This window comes from Elephas maximus, chromosome 23 (assembly GCF_024166365.1).
Source record: "Elephas maximus indicus isolate mEleMax1 chromosome 23, mEleMax1 primary haplotype, whole genome shotgun sequence".
Lineage (NCBI taxonomy): Eukaryota > Metazoa > Chordata > Mammalia > Proboscidea > Elephantidae > Elephas > Elephas maximus.
The window spans coordinates 72461211-72478154 of record NC_064841.1 but is presented as its reverse complement, the minus strand read 5'-3'; the positions used below and the strand labels follow the sequence as shown (position 1 = coordinate 72478154).

Genomic DNA, 16944 nt, shown 5'->3' with positions numbered 1-16944 from the left:
CAAGACAGCTGAGTTTTCAGACTTCTGGGGTGATCTTTTTAGAATACTTCTGTTGTGTAACAGCCCAGTGGCATCTGGACCCAAGGCCAGCCGCGTCTCCAAGAGACTGAAGAAAGACCCTGGAACCAGCAATCATGACATATGGTTTACTGGGAAGCTTACTTACGAGACTGTAGCCCAGGGAGGCGGCTGGACCAGTTTAGTGCTCCACAACCTTCTAGCAGGGAACCCAAGCTTATATACCATTCTAGATGAGGCTAAAGACTCACTTGTTTTTCTCCCACATCCGTGGGTGACCAGAGCTTCCAAGGACTCCACGTCCAGGTCCAGATGTTTTTCTTCTTGTTGATACGGTACTCCTTGGCCACGGCCCCCGACACAGTCATGCCACTCCCAGCCTTACACTTTAGCCCAAGTTCATCCCAAGTTTATTCCCAGCACACTTTGGGGCACAGCAAAGCTGACTCCATTGGGGGGGGTGCATATAGCTGAACAGCGTTACCCTACATTTCTGATGAAGAAACCCTAAATACTGAGGGCCTGCTTGCTGGAAAATATAATCTTGATCCTGAGATATTCATTTAATTCTTGTATTTCTAGAACTCTTATCTACTTGAAAAAACTACCAGGGAAGCTAAAAATCATATCTATGGTTCAGCTAATAAACTGTTTTTGCTTTCAGGACCTTCATTTGCTGATGTGGCATGACTCAAAATGAGAAGAAACAGCTGCAAGCATCCATTAATAATCAGAACCTGGAACGTACAAAGTATGAATCTAGGAAAATTGGAAATCGTCAAAAATAAAATGGAACACATAAACATCAATATTCTAGGCATTAGTTAGCTGAAATGGACTGGTATCGGCCATTTTGAAGAGGACAATCATAGTCTACTATGCTGGGAATGACAACTCAAAGAGGAATGGTGTTGCATTCATCATCAAAAAGAACATTTCAAGATCTATCCTGAACTACAACATTGCCAGTGATAGGATAATACCCATACGCCTACAAGGAAGACCAGTTAATACGACTATTATTCAAATTTATGCACCAACCACTAGGGCCAAAGATGAAGAAATAGAAGATTTTTATCAGCTGATGTTGTCTGAAATTGATCGAACACGGAATCAAGACGCATTGATAATTACTTGCGACTGGAACGAGAAAGTTGGAAACAAAGAAGAAGGATCAGTAGTTGGAAAATATGGCCTTGGTGATAGAAACAATGCTGGAGATTGAATGACAGAATTTTGCAAGACCAACGACTTCTTCATTGCAAATACCTTCTTTCACCAACATAAACAGCAACTATACACATGGACCTGGCCAGATGGAACACACAGAAATCAAATTGACTACATCTGTGAAAAGAGACGATGGAAAAGCTCAATATCATCAGTCAGATCAAGGCCAGGGGCGACTGTGGAACAGACCATCAATTGCTCATATGCAAGTTCAAGCTGAAACTGAAGAAAATCAGAGCAAGTCCACAAAAGCCAACATATGACCTTGAGTATATCCCACCTGAATTTAGAGACCATCTCGAGAATAGATTTGACACACTGAACACTAATGACTGAAGACCAGACGAGTTGTGGGATGACATCAAGGACATCATACATGAAGAAAGCAAGAGGTCACTGTAAAGACAGGAAAGAAAGAAAAGACCAAGATGGATGTCAGAGGAGACTCTGAAACTTGTTCTCGAACATGGAGCAGCTAAAGCAAAAGGAAGAATTGATGAAGGAAAAGAATTGAACAGAAGATTTCAAAGGGCCTCTCTAGAAGACAAAGTAAAGTATTACAATGACATGTGCAAAGAGCTGGAGATGGAAAACCAAAAGGGAAGAACACGCTCGGCGTTTCTCAAGCTGAAAGAACTGAAGAAAAAATTCAAGCCTCAAGTTGCAATAGTGAAGGATTCCATGGGGAAAATATTAAAAGATGCAGGAAGCATAAAAAGAAGATGGAAGGAATACACAGAGTCATTATACCACAAAGAATTAGTCGATGTTCAACCATTTCAAGAGGCAGTATATGAACAGGAGCTGATGGCACTGAAGGAAGAAGTCCAAGCTGCTCTGAAGGCATTGGTGAAAAACAAGGCTCCAGGAATTAATGGAATATCAGCTGAGATGTTTCAACAAATAGATGCTGCGCTGGAGGTGCTCACTCGTCTATGCCAAGAAATATGGAAGACAGCTTCCTAGCCAACTGACTGGAAGAGATCCATATTTATGCCTACTCCCAAGAAAAGTGATCCAACTGAATGTGGAAATTATAGAACAATATCACTAATATCACACACAAGCAAAATTTTGCTGAAGATCATTCAAAAACGGCTGCAGCAGTACATCAACAGGGAACTTTCAGAAATTCAGGCTGGTTTTGGAAGAGGACATGGAACCACGGTTATCATTGCTGATGTTAGATGGATCCTGGCTGAAAGCAGAGAATGCCAGAAGGATGTTTACCTGTGTTTTATTGACTATGTAAAGGCATTCAACTGTGTGGATCATAACAAATTATGGATAACATTGCCAAGAATGGGAATTCCAGAACACTTAATTGTGCTCTTGAGGAACCTTTACATAGATCAAGAGGCAGTTGTTTGGACAGAACAAGGGGATACTGATTGGTTTAAAGTCAGGAAAGGTGTGCAGCAGGGTTCTATTCTTTCACCATACCTATTCAACCTGTATATATATAAAAAAAAAAAAAAACCCACTGCCGTTGAGTCTATTCCAATTTGCAAATAATATGAGAAGCTGGGCTATATGAAGAAGAAGGTGGCATCAGGATTGGAGGAAGACTCATTAACAACCTGCATTATTCAGATGACACAACCTTGCTTGCTGAAAGTGAAGAGGACTTGAAGCACTTACTAACAAAGATCAAAGACCAGAGCCTTCAGTATGGATTACACCTCAACATAAAGAAAACAAAAATCCTCACAACTGGACCAATGAGCAACATCATGATAGAAAAAAAATAAACGGGGAAAAGATTGAAGTTGTCAAGGATTTCATTTTACTTGGATCCACAATCAACAGCCATGGAAGCAGCAGTCAAGAAATCAAAAGATACATTGCATTGGGTAAATCTGCTGCAAAGGACCTCTTCGAAGTGTTGAAGAGCAAAGATGTCACCCTGAAGACTAAGGTGCACCTGACCCAATCCATGGTATTTTCAGTCGCATCATATGCATGTGAAAGCTGGACAATGAATAAGGAAGACGGAAGAATTGACGCCTTTGAATTGTGGTGTTGGTGAAGAATATTGAATATACCATGGACTGCTGAAAGAACGAACAAATCATGCTTGGCAGAGTACAGGGTCAGCAGAAAAGAGCAAGACCCTCAACAAGGTGGATTGACACAGTGGCTGCAACAATAAGCTCAAGGATAACAATTGTAAGAATGGCTCAGGACCGGGCAGTGTTTCGTTCTGTTGTGTGTAGGGTCACTATGCGGCACTTAACAACAACAGAGAGCCCATCTAAGGGCAGGGAAAGGTAAGAATTGAAAGACTGATCCACGGTAGACCACAACATGGTTTCCTGAAGCTCAATTACCAATGTTACACCCCTGATACTGAGGCAGGTAGATTATCTAACTGGCAGCCTTTCTGCCCCCTGGCATCCCCTAAGAGCATTGTTGTTTTCATGCCTAGCAGGAATTGGCAGCCCACTTTCCTGGCAGCCACACTGTTCCAGCAGAGGTGACCTTGGTGCCAGGTTATCTTTCTTCCAACTCAACAGGCTTCTACCTTAAGAACCAAGGGACATGAGCAGCTTACAGAAAGGCTTACCTGTGTGACCACTGATAAAACTCTTGTCTAAGCTAAAGACCCAGAGATAATGCTCTCTTGAGACCCAAGGAGAAAAAAAGTGAGTTCCCTCGTCCCATATCACACCCTTCAAGTGAGCTAAACCTTCAGTGACTACTGCATTAACCAGTTCCTCTCCTAGTGAATCACAGCTCTGCTGGCCTCCAACAGCCCATTGTCACATACCCTGAGGGTCCAGGCAGGAACAAGGTACTAAGAATAACAATCACCACTACTTACTTAGTGCTTCCTATGTAATAGACACTGAGCTGAAGATTTACCTATATGGTCCCTTTGAGCCTCATGGAAATTCTGCCAGATACTTCTACCTGTATTTTACACACAAGGAGTTGAAGCCTATGAAGACAGCCCAAGATCAGTTCAGTATTCGAGACAAGACTGGAACCCAAGTCAGACTGACCTCATGACCTGGGTTTTTCATCATTAAAATAAATTAAATTTTGGAAAATTTTAATGTATTTATGGAAGTATGATACATGCCAGTGGACAGTATCCACAAACTCTGCACACCGTACCTCTCCAGAAATAAGTCAATAGTAGTCACAAACAATATAACATATGAAAAGTATTTAGTCAATTTTTTTTTAATTCAGAAAAGCAGTATAAATGTTGCTTATGTGATGTGAGTGGACAGTCTTTAGAGCTCCCCATGGTAAATGAGTAAATATTGTTTCCTGAAGAAGTTTATAGAAACTATTTCACTGCTAACGTTTGACAATATAGTGGTCAGCAATCTGCATAGAGCTTATATTGTCTTGGCTGAATTCAAGAAAATGACTATTATGGACTGAATTGTGCCCCAACCCCCAAAAAATGTGTTGGCTGAAGAAACCATTCCTTGATGGCTATGGAGGGGTGCAGGGAGAGGGGTGTTCACTAACTAGATAGTAGACAAGAATTATTTTAGGTGAAGGGAAGGACAAAACACTGTATAGGGGAAGTCAGCACAACTGGACTAAACCAAAAGCTAAGAAGTTTCCTGAACACGACCAAACACTTCAAGGGACAGAGTAGCAGGGGTGGGGGTCTGGGGACTACAGTTTCAGGGGACATCTAGGTCAACTGGCATAACAAAGTTTATTAAAAAAATGTTCTGCATCCCACTTTGGCAAGTGGCATTTGGGGTCTTAAAAGTTAGCAAGTGGCAATCTAAGATGCATCAGTTGGTCCCAACCCACCTGGAGCAAAGGAGTATGAAGAACACCAAAGACACAAGGAAAATATGAGCCCAACAGACAGAAAGGGCCACATAAACCAGAGACTCCATCAGCATGAGACCAGAAGAACTAGATGGTACCCGGCCACCACCAATGATCGCCCTGACAGGGAACACAACAGAGAGTCCTTGATGGAGCAGGAAAAAAGTGGGGTGCAGAACTCAAATTCTAGTAAAAAGACCAGACTTAATGGTCTGACTGAGACTGGAGGGACCTCAGAAGACATGGCCCATTCCAGAAGCCAACTCTTCAGACTTAGACTGGACTATAAGACATAAAATGATACTGGTAGGGGGTGTCCTTTTTAGCTCAAGTAGATACATTTGACTAAGTGGGCACCTCCTATCTAAATGCTAGATGAGAAGGCAGAGGGGGACAGAAGTTGGTTGAATGGTCGTGGGAAACACAGGGTGGAGAGGAGGGGTGTGCTATCTATCACATTATAGGGACAGCAACTACAGTTGCATAACAATGTGTGTATAAATTTTTGTATGAGAAACTGACTTGAATTGTAAACTTTCACTTAAAGCACAATTAAAAAAAAAATGTGTTGAAATCCTAACACCTGTACCTGTGAATGTGATCATGTTTGGGGAAATAGAGTCTTTCTCTGAATATGTTATCGGTTAAGTCATACTTGAGTAGGGTGGGTCTGAATCCTACATGCCTGGTGTCTTATAAAAGAGAAGAACAGACACACGGGGGGTGGGATGGACAGGTACCATGTGAAGATACACCTCTACCAGCAGCAAACAAATGCCAAGGATTGCTGCAGTCACGAGAAGCTACGAGGGAGGCACGGAACACTCCTCTATCAAAACCCTCAGAAGGAATCAACCCTGTTGATCTGAACTTTTGAACCATCAGAGTGTCACCAATTCAGCCAAGGGGACCAGCCTTTATACACCCCACCACCAACCGGACGTTGGATAACATCTGCTCAAAGGGAAGGGTGTAGCCTTGGATGAGGAAGGGCCCTCTGTCGGGCCACACTCCCAGCAGCTTGAGGGACAAGTGCCTCAGTTTTGAAAGGAGGCATCTGAGAGATGTACCCCAGCATCCACGACATTACCATTGCAAACCTTTTTCAGTAGGATTCATTTTTTGCATTTTCTGTCCGTTATTCAATCCCCATCGTATTTATCTTTCATTCACACAATTTTACTGAGCACCTGCTAGTGCCAGGGACAATGTCAGGCTTTGGACATGCCAGAGATGCCAGAAACAGTCATTCCTTTTAAGTACCTCAGCGTAGTGATAAAGAAGGATAGCGAAACCAGAAATTTTACAAAGCTCTAAGGGCTTTGGCAAGGACGTGTAAAAGGAGTATCTTGTAACATATGGAAAGAATGCAGCTCCAGGGTTAGTGAGAAGAAAGAGTGATCCCTGCTCTGAATCCCAAATACGAGGTAAGAGCTGGCCAGGTGGAGAGTGAAGTATGCAAACACAGTGCAGGCAGCCGGAATTGACACAAAAGTCAAGATTCGAGAGCGGCTCAGTGGGTTGGTAACGGAGAAAGCAAGAAAGACCGCGCGGAGGAGCCCACTCAGCGCTTCTGCAGGAGTGGTCCTGCAGCCCCAGCACAGACTGGCATTCCTGCTTGCTGCAGACGAACAGCCTGGGGGCTGCACGAGACAGACAGACTCCCACATCTGAGGGAATCAGTGCCTTCTCACAAACCTGACCTGAGAATCTCACACAGACAGAGTTTGATTAATCACTTCGCTAATACACTGTGTTGGAATCCCTGGGCGATGCAAACGGCTAAGCGCTCAGCTGCTAACCAAAAGGTTGATGGTTCAAGTCTACCCAGAGGCACCTTGGAAGAAAGGCCTGGAGGTCTGCTTTTGAAAGATCATCTATTGAAAACCACTTGAAGTACCGTCCTGTTCTGACACACCTGGGGTCTCCAGGAGTCAGAGTCAACTCGACATCAACTGAGTAGATTTTTCTATGTTTTGTTTTAATACAGTGTATTAGAATAATAGCGTAATGCCAACTTTTCGTTTTTTTTAAATAAATCCATAAGTAATTTCAAATTCTGTCTTATCGGTAAGGTAACTATTATATAAAAAGGTGGCTGTTTTACTACAAAATCAAGTCTAATTTTAAACTCATCTTTCAAGGACACATATGTACATATATATATAAACCCATTGCCGTTGAGTCAATTCCTACTCAGAGCGACCTTACAGGACAGAGCAGAATTGCCCCACGGGGTTTCCAAGGAGCAGCTGGTGGATTCAAAATGCTGACTTTTGGTTAGTAGCCAAGCTGTTAACCACTGCATCACCAGCGTGCCAAATATATATATATACACACAAAAAAAAATTTTTTTTTTTTTTTTTACACACATACATACAATTATTTCACATTAGTAGTTTCTCTCTGAGTCTGTACAGGTATCCTAAATAGTTTTAACAATGGAGAGCTCAAATATAATATAAAACACTCTCTTTTTACTAGCATTCATAGTTATATCTTAGTACAAAAATAGATACCATATAAATTCTAGCAGGATTTGTCACCCTCTGCATCCCTGCTCTAGTGCCATCTGTGTTGACAACAGCGTGAAATAAAGAATATCAACTGGTGTGGAAAATCTAAAAGGATTACCAGCGATAAAATATCCCCTGGATGGACCACCATCATGAAAGCAGGCCACCACTCAAAGTCCATCTCCTTCCTACTTCTAAGAGAAATTGTAGCATCTGTTTCTTGAGGTAGCTGAAACCAATTAACTCCTTGCTTCTATTTCCGTGACGAGCAGGCAGCTTGCAGTGAAGAGGGAAAGGGTTTTGAACAGAGCCACACCAGAGTGCACCAGCGGGTCAGAAGGGAAGGCAGAAACAGCTGCTTTTTTAACAGACTCATCCGAGCTTCTCCAAGCTCCTTGCACGTGTCCAGAAGCTGCCAAGCAGGAGCTATTGTGTTATTTTTATGCTGTGGGAACTCCGGTCTTAAAAACAAATGAACTCGCTTGAACTATTAAGTGTCAATCAAATCTGCTAGGGAGGGAGGAGTATTAAAATTTTAATTAGTTTGGGTAGATTTTGTTTTGTTTTGTTTTACTCTGCGGTCACTGTAGTTCACTTTGTGTAATTCACGACATTCAAGCCAACAAAATTCTGCATGCCTTTTATCACCGGGCCTTTTTTGTTTTTTTCTGTTTTATAGTCACACTGGCAACAATCTCAGATCTTGGATGTGGCTTTCCTGTCTTCTGGCCAGTACACGCACACGTATTGATACCTGTAAGAATCCGTTCACTGTATTCACAGATGCCGCGAAATCACCGTCGGCACCAAGCTGAGCACTTTGACTCTCTTCTGTCTTCTGTAACTTGTTTAATAAGTTTAACTTTGAAGAAAAAAGAAATATGAGGAAGGAACCACGAGTAGTAAGTGCTCATTTTCTCATTCTCAGAACAAGACACCTTGATGTAAAAAATAGGAAGACTGCCTAAGGAGAATGAATACTTTGACGTGCCTTCCATATTTCTTTCTCCAAGTTGATGTCAAGGACAATCCAAACCAAACCTGTTGCCGTTGAGTCCATTCCGACTTACAGCGACCCTATAGTACAGAGTAGAACTGCCCCATAGGGTCTCCAAGGAGCAGCTGGTGGACTCAAACTGCCAACCTTTTGGTTTAGCAGCCGTAGCTCTTAACCACTCTGCCACCAGGGTTCCCACCACAGACGACAGGAAAACCTTGTATAAACGTAGCTCAGAAAACTCCAGGATTTTTAGCTAACTGTGGAACCTATTTCACACGTCGTCGGTTATGTAAACAAACTGTGAGAAATTTCCCTTTCCCTGAAAAGTACCAGCACAAAGACTCCTACAGCAATGAGTCTATCTGAATACCAGAAATACAGTTCACCTGCAGTTCCCATACAGTTCCAAGTGGCGAGGTTGGTGTTCCATCACATGTTCCTACGAATATGCCCCCTGTTCCTAATTTCTCAGTCACTAGCGTAAAAAAAAAAAAAAGGAGGCCTGGTGGCACAGTGGTTAAGAGCTCGGCTGCTAACCAAAAGGTCGGCAGTTCGAATCCCCCAGCTACTCCTTGAGAACCCTATGGGCAGCTCTACTCCCTCCTACAGGGTTGCTGTGAGTCGGAATTGATTTGAAGGCACGTTAAAAGCCACAGCAATAACAAGCATAAAATGGCTACCTTTTGTTTACAAAAAAATTAAAAATAATAACTTACATAAAGACAAAAAGGAGGAAAATAACAGGAAATCAAGCAGTCTTAGCACTTCCCGGTAAGTGCAAAATTGGCTTTTACAAATTGGGAGGAAGCTGCATTCTGGGTGTCCTGGGAAATCCTTACAAGGACAATCTATTTTAGTATTTAAGCATCGATGCTACACACCTAAAACGGGTGAAAATACAAACCCACGTGATCCAAAGGGGATTATCTGAGACCACTGTTCAGAAAAATGTTCCCACTTCAGTATAAAATCCGGCATCAGTTCGGCGGTTTGATATTAGCTAATAGACAAGCACAATGAGAGGGTCTGAAGTGAGGAAGTCCGTGAAAAGCTCTAGGTGAAGACACTGGAGGAGAACACTGAGCATGCTGCTCTAAGAAAACTTGGCTGACTGCAGTTCCCTCAAAATCGAACTGTCCCTCAAACGCCACCTCCTTGGGGGTAGCCCAGGGTGGTGATGCTGAAGACAACCTCCCACCTGAATTACTTTCTCTGAAAATATTGTAACCAAACTAAATGTCCAATTTAAAAAAACCACTGCTATTGAATGGATTCCAACTCATAGTGACCGTATGGGACAGAGTGCAACTGCCCCACAGGGTCTCCGAGGGGCGGCTGGTGGATTCGAATCACCGACCTTGCGGCTAGTAGCCGAGCTCTTAAGCACTGTTCCACCAGGGCTCCAGTGTCTGATAGGGGGCTGATTAAATAAATTATAATACCAGTTAAGGAACAATAAAGAAATTAGAAAATGTTATATTATATAAAAAACATTACAAAGAAGAAATCTTATTTTAAAAATGATAGGTTAGTTTAAAAAAAAAATAGCTACTTAAAGATACATATGTGTATAGAAAGGAGCTAAAATTAGGCAAACCAAATGTTAACAGCTGTATCACCGCATAATAATATTATGCATGACTGTTTTCTTCTTTGTGCTGTTCTGTTTTTTTTTTCTAAATTGAATATATATCTTACTTTTAAATCAATTATTATTTTTTAATTTTTTAGTATTTTTGTCCTTCCCTTTAGGGTTTCTTTTATTAGTTCCAAACTTTCTACCCTCTAATTTTCAAATGAATATTAAAATGATATGCATAATTACTGTTATGTATTAAGAATAATTGCTTTACTTTGTCTAGTCAAATTATTTTTCATATTCAGGGTTATTTTAATACTTTTGTGACTCTGCATGTGAAAAGTTTATTAAGTTAGTAATAGTTTCATGGAAGGCTAACAGAGAATTGAAAAGAATCAAATGTTTTAAAACTCTCTTCATGTCCAATGTTAGTAGTTCCATTTTAATTTTGAAAATAAACACCCTTAACACACCCATGCACACACACACACACACTTTGAAAATTCCAAAAAATTTCATTATCTCTCTCCCAACTTATATTCAAAGTTACGAGTTGTAAAAGCGTCATAAAAGCAACATGCATTGGAAATAAATATAAAATTCTATTATAATAACAATTATCCATTCTGAAAAACAAAGGTTTTTTTTTCAAATATAATTTAATCATATATAATACCTCGTTAGCTTACCTTGACAAATATTAAAGGTAACAATATAAACCCAAATTGCATGTCTATGAAATGAAGAACCATAAGTCACCCACCAGGCTTATATGAAGAAACTAGATTTTCAAAATGTGTTGCATTTAAACAATTGTAGGATAAGCCGCAGCATCGAGGCAGGCTGAAAAAGAACAAACAGCCTCTCTCTCTCCTGCATTCATGCAGTTTATTTTCTTCAAATGTTTACTTGTTTCCGTTGGCCAAGACATTGTTTTGGAAAGAGTCCTTGAGAAAGGCAGCTGCAGAGAGTAAGATGAAATCCTTTATTTGGATTTAGTTAGAATATGCCTACCAGTTAATATCCTAAGTCAGATATCTTTTTCTGTCCACCAATTTTTTTAAATCACATATGCAATACTGATGAATCAGTCCACTGATTTCAAAAGAGAAAATTCTACTTCCAACATTGCAAACAATCACTTAGCTGGATTCTACGTAGCTTCTTCTCTCTTCTACTCCACCTTGATTTCTTCCTGTTTTTCATCTTGACACACACACAAATGATTGTTAATATCCCTGCTAGAAACTGACTCCTGGTTACATTTCTCTTCAGCTAATAGCTTGGAGTAAGGAGGCATGAGACCATAAAAATACAATCTTTAATCTTAAGGACTTCCTGTCCAGGAAAGCGTAAGGGCAGACCAAATGGCACCAGGCGAACAACGTGACCTGCGATGGCTTTCAGTGTGAATAAACAACACTGATTAAGAGTTACATTCTGTTAGGGATATTCTCAATGTTTCTGAAGCAGAAATCATCATCTTGCCCACACCGAAATTTCCCTTTGTTTCCCCCAGAATAAAATGCAGCTTGTTTGCAGGGTGAACGCAGCAGAGTGTTCAATTTCCTCTGCTGGGTTAGAGAAACACAGTGACTCTGTCAGGTCCTTACCCCTTGCACCTAGAAGCCAGCAAAAAGTGTGTGTGCTGGGGGGTACTATTTTACTTAGACCCAGCTGTTAGTTTTTCTTACAGCTCTGATGTCTTGAAACACTTGCCTCCTTGCTTCCCCCTTAGCTTTTTTAAGCTCCTACAGCCTCCTTCTATGTCACAATAGTTCAACCTCAGCTACATGCTTACCAACTCTGGTACTTGATCAGATACTTTGTAAGTTGAGGACTTCCCATTTCTCTTTAGCTTCTCACTCTGGATTCTCTCCTTTGCCCTTGAGAAACAGATACTCTTTTGAAAACAATGGGCTGTAAATTGTGGAAGAAGCTGAGACCAGCATCAGCGTCTCTAAAATCTAACGTCCAATTTCCCACCAGTCTGGGTTCCCTGCACAAACTCTGAACACAACACTCCCCTGTAGGCAAAGCTTATTCATGCCATCCACTCGCCTCGACTTATTCAGTTGGCTCTTCTCCTTGGTGAAAAGAAAAAAAAACAAAAAGTATAATTCAGTCGAGAAATTGTAGAAGGAGGTTATTAGAAATGGGTAGATTTATTATAATTTCTTTTTTCTCCCTGGCTGGATGTGGGATGGAAGATACACTTATTCACAGCAATTGCACATGAATATTTTTCAATGCTAACTTTCAGTTGCCTCGAAAGAACTTATTGCATCTATATTTTCACCATTCTGAAGGAAAATGTAGTAAAAGCATTTCAAAGACAGCAGGAGAATATGAAATAATCGTTCATGAGTGATAACCGGAGAGTATTTTACTCGTTTTGCTACACAAGGGAAATATAAGATTTTTTAAATACTAGCAAAAAAAAAAAAAAAAAGCATTATACAAATTTGGGAATGAACGCAGTGCAACCTGTGACTGAAAACAGCCCAGAAAGGGTTGCTATCATTAAAAGGTCGGATCCAATATGAAAGAGACAACATGAAGTACTAAGAACTCAGGACAGTAATTGGGAACCCTGGGTTCCCATCCTGATGAGGCTATCATGCCTTAAATCAGTTCCCTTCTCTGGGCCTCAGTTTCCTCCTCTGTGTTCCACTGGGTTTTCAGTGATATGCGAAATTCATGCCCGCCTCCAAAGCCAACATCCCACTGCAGACCTAGCACTGTTCCAACAGCTTTTCATGCAGTAACTCAGTCCATCCTCTCAGAAACCCCATGAGCTAGGTACTCTCAGATGAGAAAACTGAGGCACATAGAGTAATCTGCCCAAGAGGCAGAGCTCTGATTCCAATCCGGGCAGACAGCAGGACCTGAGCTGCCAATCACTGTGCTGTATTGCCTTTCATTCTGGTAGTCTGGGTCTTATTCTGAAAGAGAACAACAAAGCAGATGAAAAGTCATAGCTGGCAGGAAAGGGTTCACCAGGCCTTTTTGCGAACAGTGACACTGAGTCTGCAGTGTGCCATACACACACTGGTCTCATCTTGCTGCAGTGGAAGAGTTGCTGGGTTTGGGCTTTGTCCTCGTGCAGGGAGGCTGCCTGGGTGCAGCAGAGCCTCTCAGGAGTGACAAAAGAGTTGAAAGATCCTGTTCCACCATTGTATCCTCGACCTTTAGGCTTCAGAAGCTTAAAATAAAAATAGGTGATGCTTGACCACTAACCTAAAAGAAAAGATAGCAGTTTGAACCCATCCAGCAGCACCATGAATAAAAGACCTGGCAATTTGCTTCCTTAAAGATTACAGTTAGCCCGCAGTTTAAAAAGGTTTGGTGCCGATGACTCCGTTGTTAGTCGGTTCTGACGTAAGTCAAATAACTCATTTTTTTGTTTTTCTTTTTTTTAGTTTTCATTATTATTGCCTTCTATTATCAGGTATCTTCATAAGTCATTTCACTGAACATTGAATATTTGGAGTGAACATCTGAGAATGATAACATCAGCAAATGCGGCAACATTGTATTTAGTACATATTAGTAATGAAAAGATGTGCAAAAACAACTGGCGTTAACATAGTTTATAAACAAAACGTTCTACATTCTACTTTGGTAAGTAGCGTCTGGGGTTTTAAAAGCTTGTGAACGGCCATGTAAGATATTCCAGTGGTTCCACCCCATCCGGAGCAAGGGAAAATGAAGAAAACCAAAGACACAAGGGAAAGATTAGTTCAAAGCACTAATGGACGACAACTACCACAGCCTCCACCAAACTGAGACCAGCACTAGATGGTGCCCTGACAGAGATCACAATAGAGGATCCCAGACAGAGCTGGAGAAAAATGTAGAGCAAAATTCAAACTCACGAAAAAAGACCAGACTTACTGGTCTGACAGAGGCTGGAGAAACCGCAAGAGTATGGCCCCAGACACCCTTTTAAATCGGTACTGAAGTCACTCCTGAGGTTCATTCTTCAGCCAAAGGTAAGACAAGCCCAGAAAACAAACAATAACACACATAGCTCAACCATGTATATGAGACTAAAGGGGCATACCAGCCCAGGGGCAGGGATGAGAAGGCAGGAGTGGGCAGGGAAGCTGGATGAATGGAAACGAAGAACTCAAGGTCAAGAAGTCACAAAACAATATGTTTATTAACTGTTTCATAAGAAACTAATTTGCTCTGTAAACCTTCACTTGAAGCACAATTCAAAAAAACAAAGAGTTGTAAGTGTGGTCCAGGGACTACCTCTACAGCCAAGAGAACTCTATGGGGAAGTTCTATTCTTAACACATGGGGTCACCATGAGTACACTTAAAATAGCAGATTTATACCCGCAAGATTGACAAGGAATTGTTCCACCAACCCAAGAGTCATTTTAGTCATTTATAAAGGGAAACATCTCTTCCCAGTCACTTGTAGGATCCTATCTCCCTATCCAGGACATGCCTGTCACCACTTTTAGCGGTACTTAGGAATTCAATAGCTTGTTTAATAAACTCTGTGATGGAAGCAAAACAGTAGAGAGAGAAATGTTTGGAAGATGGTATTTGATCTAAACTGTGGAAAAGCTCAATGAAACATCTCATCGCTCTGGAGACTAAAAGGCTCACTCTGCTCCAAGACTGTGGTTCTGCCTAACCTGGGTTAGACTGGCAATCTTTGCTTCTCTAGACCCACTGCCGCCGAGTTGGTTCTGACTCATAGCGACCCTATAGGACAGAGTAGAACTGCCCCACAAGGTTTCTAAGGCTGTAATCTTTATGGAAGCTGGCTGCCACATCTCTTTCCCAAAGAACGGCTGGTAGATTCGAACCTCTAACCTTTTCAGTTAGCAAGTGAGTGCTTTAACATTGTGTCACCACAGCTCCTTTTTTTGCTTCTTTAACCCCCTTTTTCTGTCTTTAGATCACTCTCCTTCTTTAGATCTATGGGTTCTGTTTCTGGTTTTGTTTGCAGGCGCTTAGTACCCCTGACTAACTTAGCATCAAGGTGTTGAGCACCAGAGACCACCTTTCCCCTCATTAGCTCTTGATTTAATTGATTCCACTCCTAGTGTTCTAAGGGTCTCACACACTGCCACAGCCTCTAACAACTTATAACTTGGTGGAGGTAAAATACGTAGGATGTTCCTCTGTTAGCTTCTTTGCCATTCAAAGTTTCTTTTTTTTTTTTTTTTTTGCCATGGTATTCATAATCTTCTAGAAGATTTAAACAAAATAGGTAAAAACAAACAAAAAAACCACATACCATTGGTAACTCAATGGGACTCATACTTTGTCAGAATTAGTGAATGGTAAGTGTCTTAGACTGGGTTCTCTAGAGAAGCAAAACAAGTAAAGCACTTAAACATACATAGAGATTTATACTAAGGAAATGACTCACACGGTTGTAGAGGCTGGAACGTGGGTCAGGCTGGAGGCTTCTTCTGATTCACATAGCCACAGGGGCTGACAAACCCAAGATCAGCAGGTCAGACAGCAGGGCTCTGGCTTACAGGCTATGAAGACCTACGAAGACCGACAAATCCCAAAATGAGCAGGCAAAATGGTAGGTAAGCTGCTAGCTCAAGTCCTAAGAACTGGAGTTCAGATGAACAGGTGCCAGCTGCAGGATCCCAAGTGAGCAAAAGCCCACTTGCCTTGCCAGAATGTCCCTTCATTGCAAGCCATATGTCCAAGGAATCTCCCTTTCAACGGAAGGGCTACTCACAGCAGATCCCATCATGGAGGTGATCCCATTATATCAAATCTCATCATGGAAGTGATTACATCATCACACAACTGCCAAACCACTGAGAATCATGGCCCAGCCAAGTTGACACACAAACCTTAATGATCACGGAAACAAATTGCAGGTGTAAAATACAGCAAGATGAGTTTTCTCCACTCCAAAATTCTGAGAAGAAGCTCAAAACACTCAGTGTTTCCTAGAGCTGACTCCTGTATGTTTTTCTCAATAGTGCAAAGCCACTGACATTCTAAGCTTCTGCCTTTAAGAAAAGCCTGCTGGTGGTCTTTCTTTTTTTTTTTTTTTAATGGACTGTAGAGTCAGACCTAGAACCCAAGCTTCCCACTTTCATCAATCCATATTTCTTTTCAAAGACTTTGAAATGCTGGTACAGATACCCATTCTTTTTCACCTCTATACAAAAACCTTTTATTCCTTAAGCTTGGATGATTTCCTCTGCTTGAGCTGCTTATAGAAGATTAGGGCCACTGCTTGAAGAGTTAGGAGTTGATAATACAGATATAATTGCATTATTTTCTACGTTTAACTGTATCTCTTTCTTTAAGAGGCACATTGCTTTTGAGATCTGTTGGGCAGCACACGCCCCTGCTTTCAATACCACACAGGAACTTTCCGAACTAACAGAATGGCCGGCTCAGAGTGACAAAGGACCAGACAACGTTTTCGGCAGCAAGTGGACTCTGGACACTGTTCCTGCCCAGGGGTTCTGACCTGGCATTGTCCTGTCATGATGATAAATTGTATGTACAATTTATAGTTGGAACAGATGGGAGAGTGTAAGTTACTAAAACACAAATCTGTTTCCTAGACAAAAAGAGAATTGTTTACCCCTCAATGAAATACCAATTTTTATAAAGGACATTTTGCATATTCCAATTTTAGTACCTGAAGCAATTGTGCAAGCTAGGGTCACATAGACTATAATAGAATTAAGGATGAACCTAAATGAAATTAAATACAAGGTACTTGTTCATTCATCAAGATAACTGAATGCCTGCTACCTGTCAGGAATAGAAAGATTTACCAGAAAATAT

At 41.3% G+C, this 16944-nt stretch overlaps 1 long non-coding RNA gene across 2 annotated transcripts in view; it reads right to left on the bottom strand.

The window, feature by feature from the left end:
• The window catches only part of LOC126066397 (uncharacterized), a 216992-nt gene extending 200599 nt beyond the window's left edge, over nt 1-16393 (bottom strand). Inside the window, exon 1 of one of the 2 annotated variants that reach the window (XR_007515074.1) lies at nt 15545-16393. This is a non-coding gene — a long non-coding RNA (uncharacterized LOC126066397). The remainder of the gene's footprint in view (nt 1-15544) is intronic. The other variant, XR_007515075.1, reaches the window with a different exon arrangement.
• Nucleotides 16394-16944: the final 551 nt, after the last annotated feature.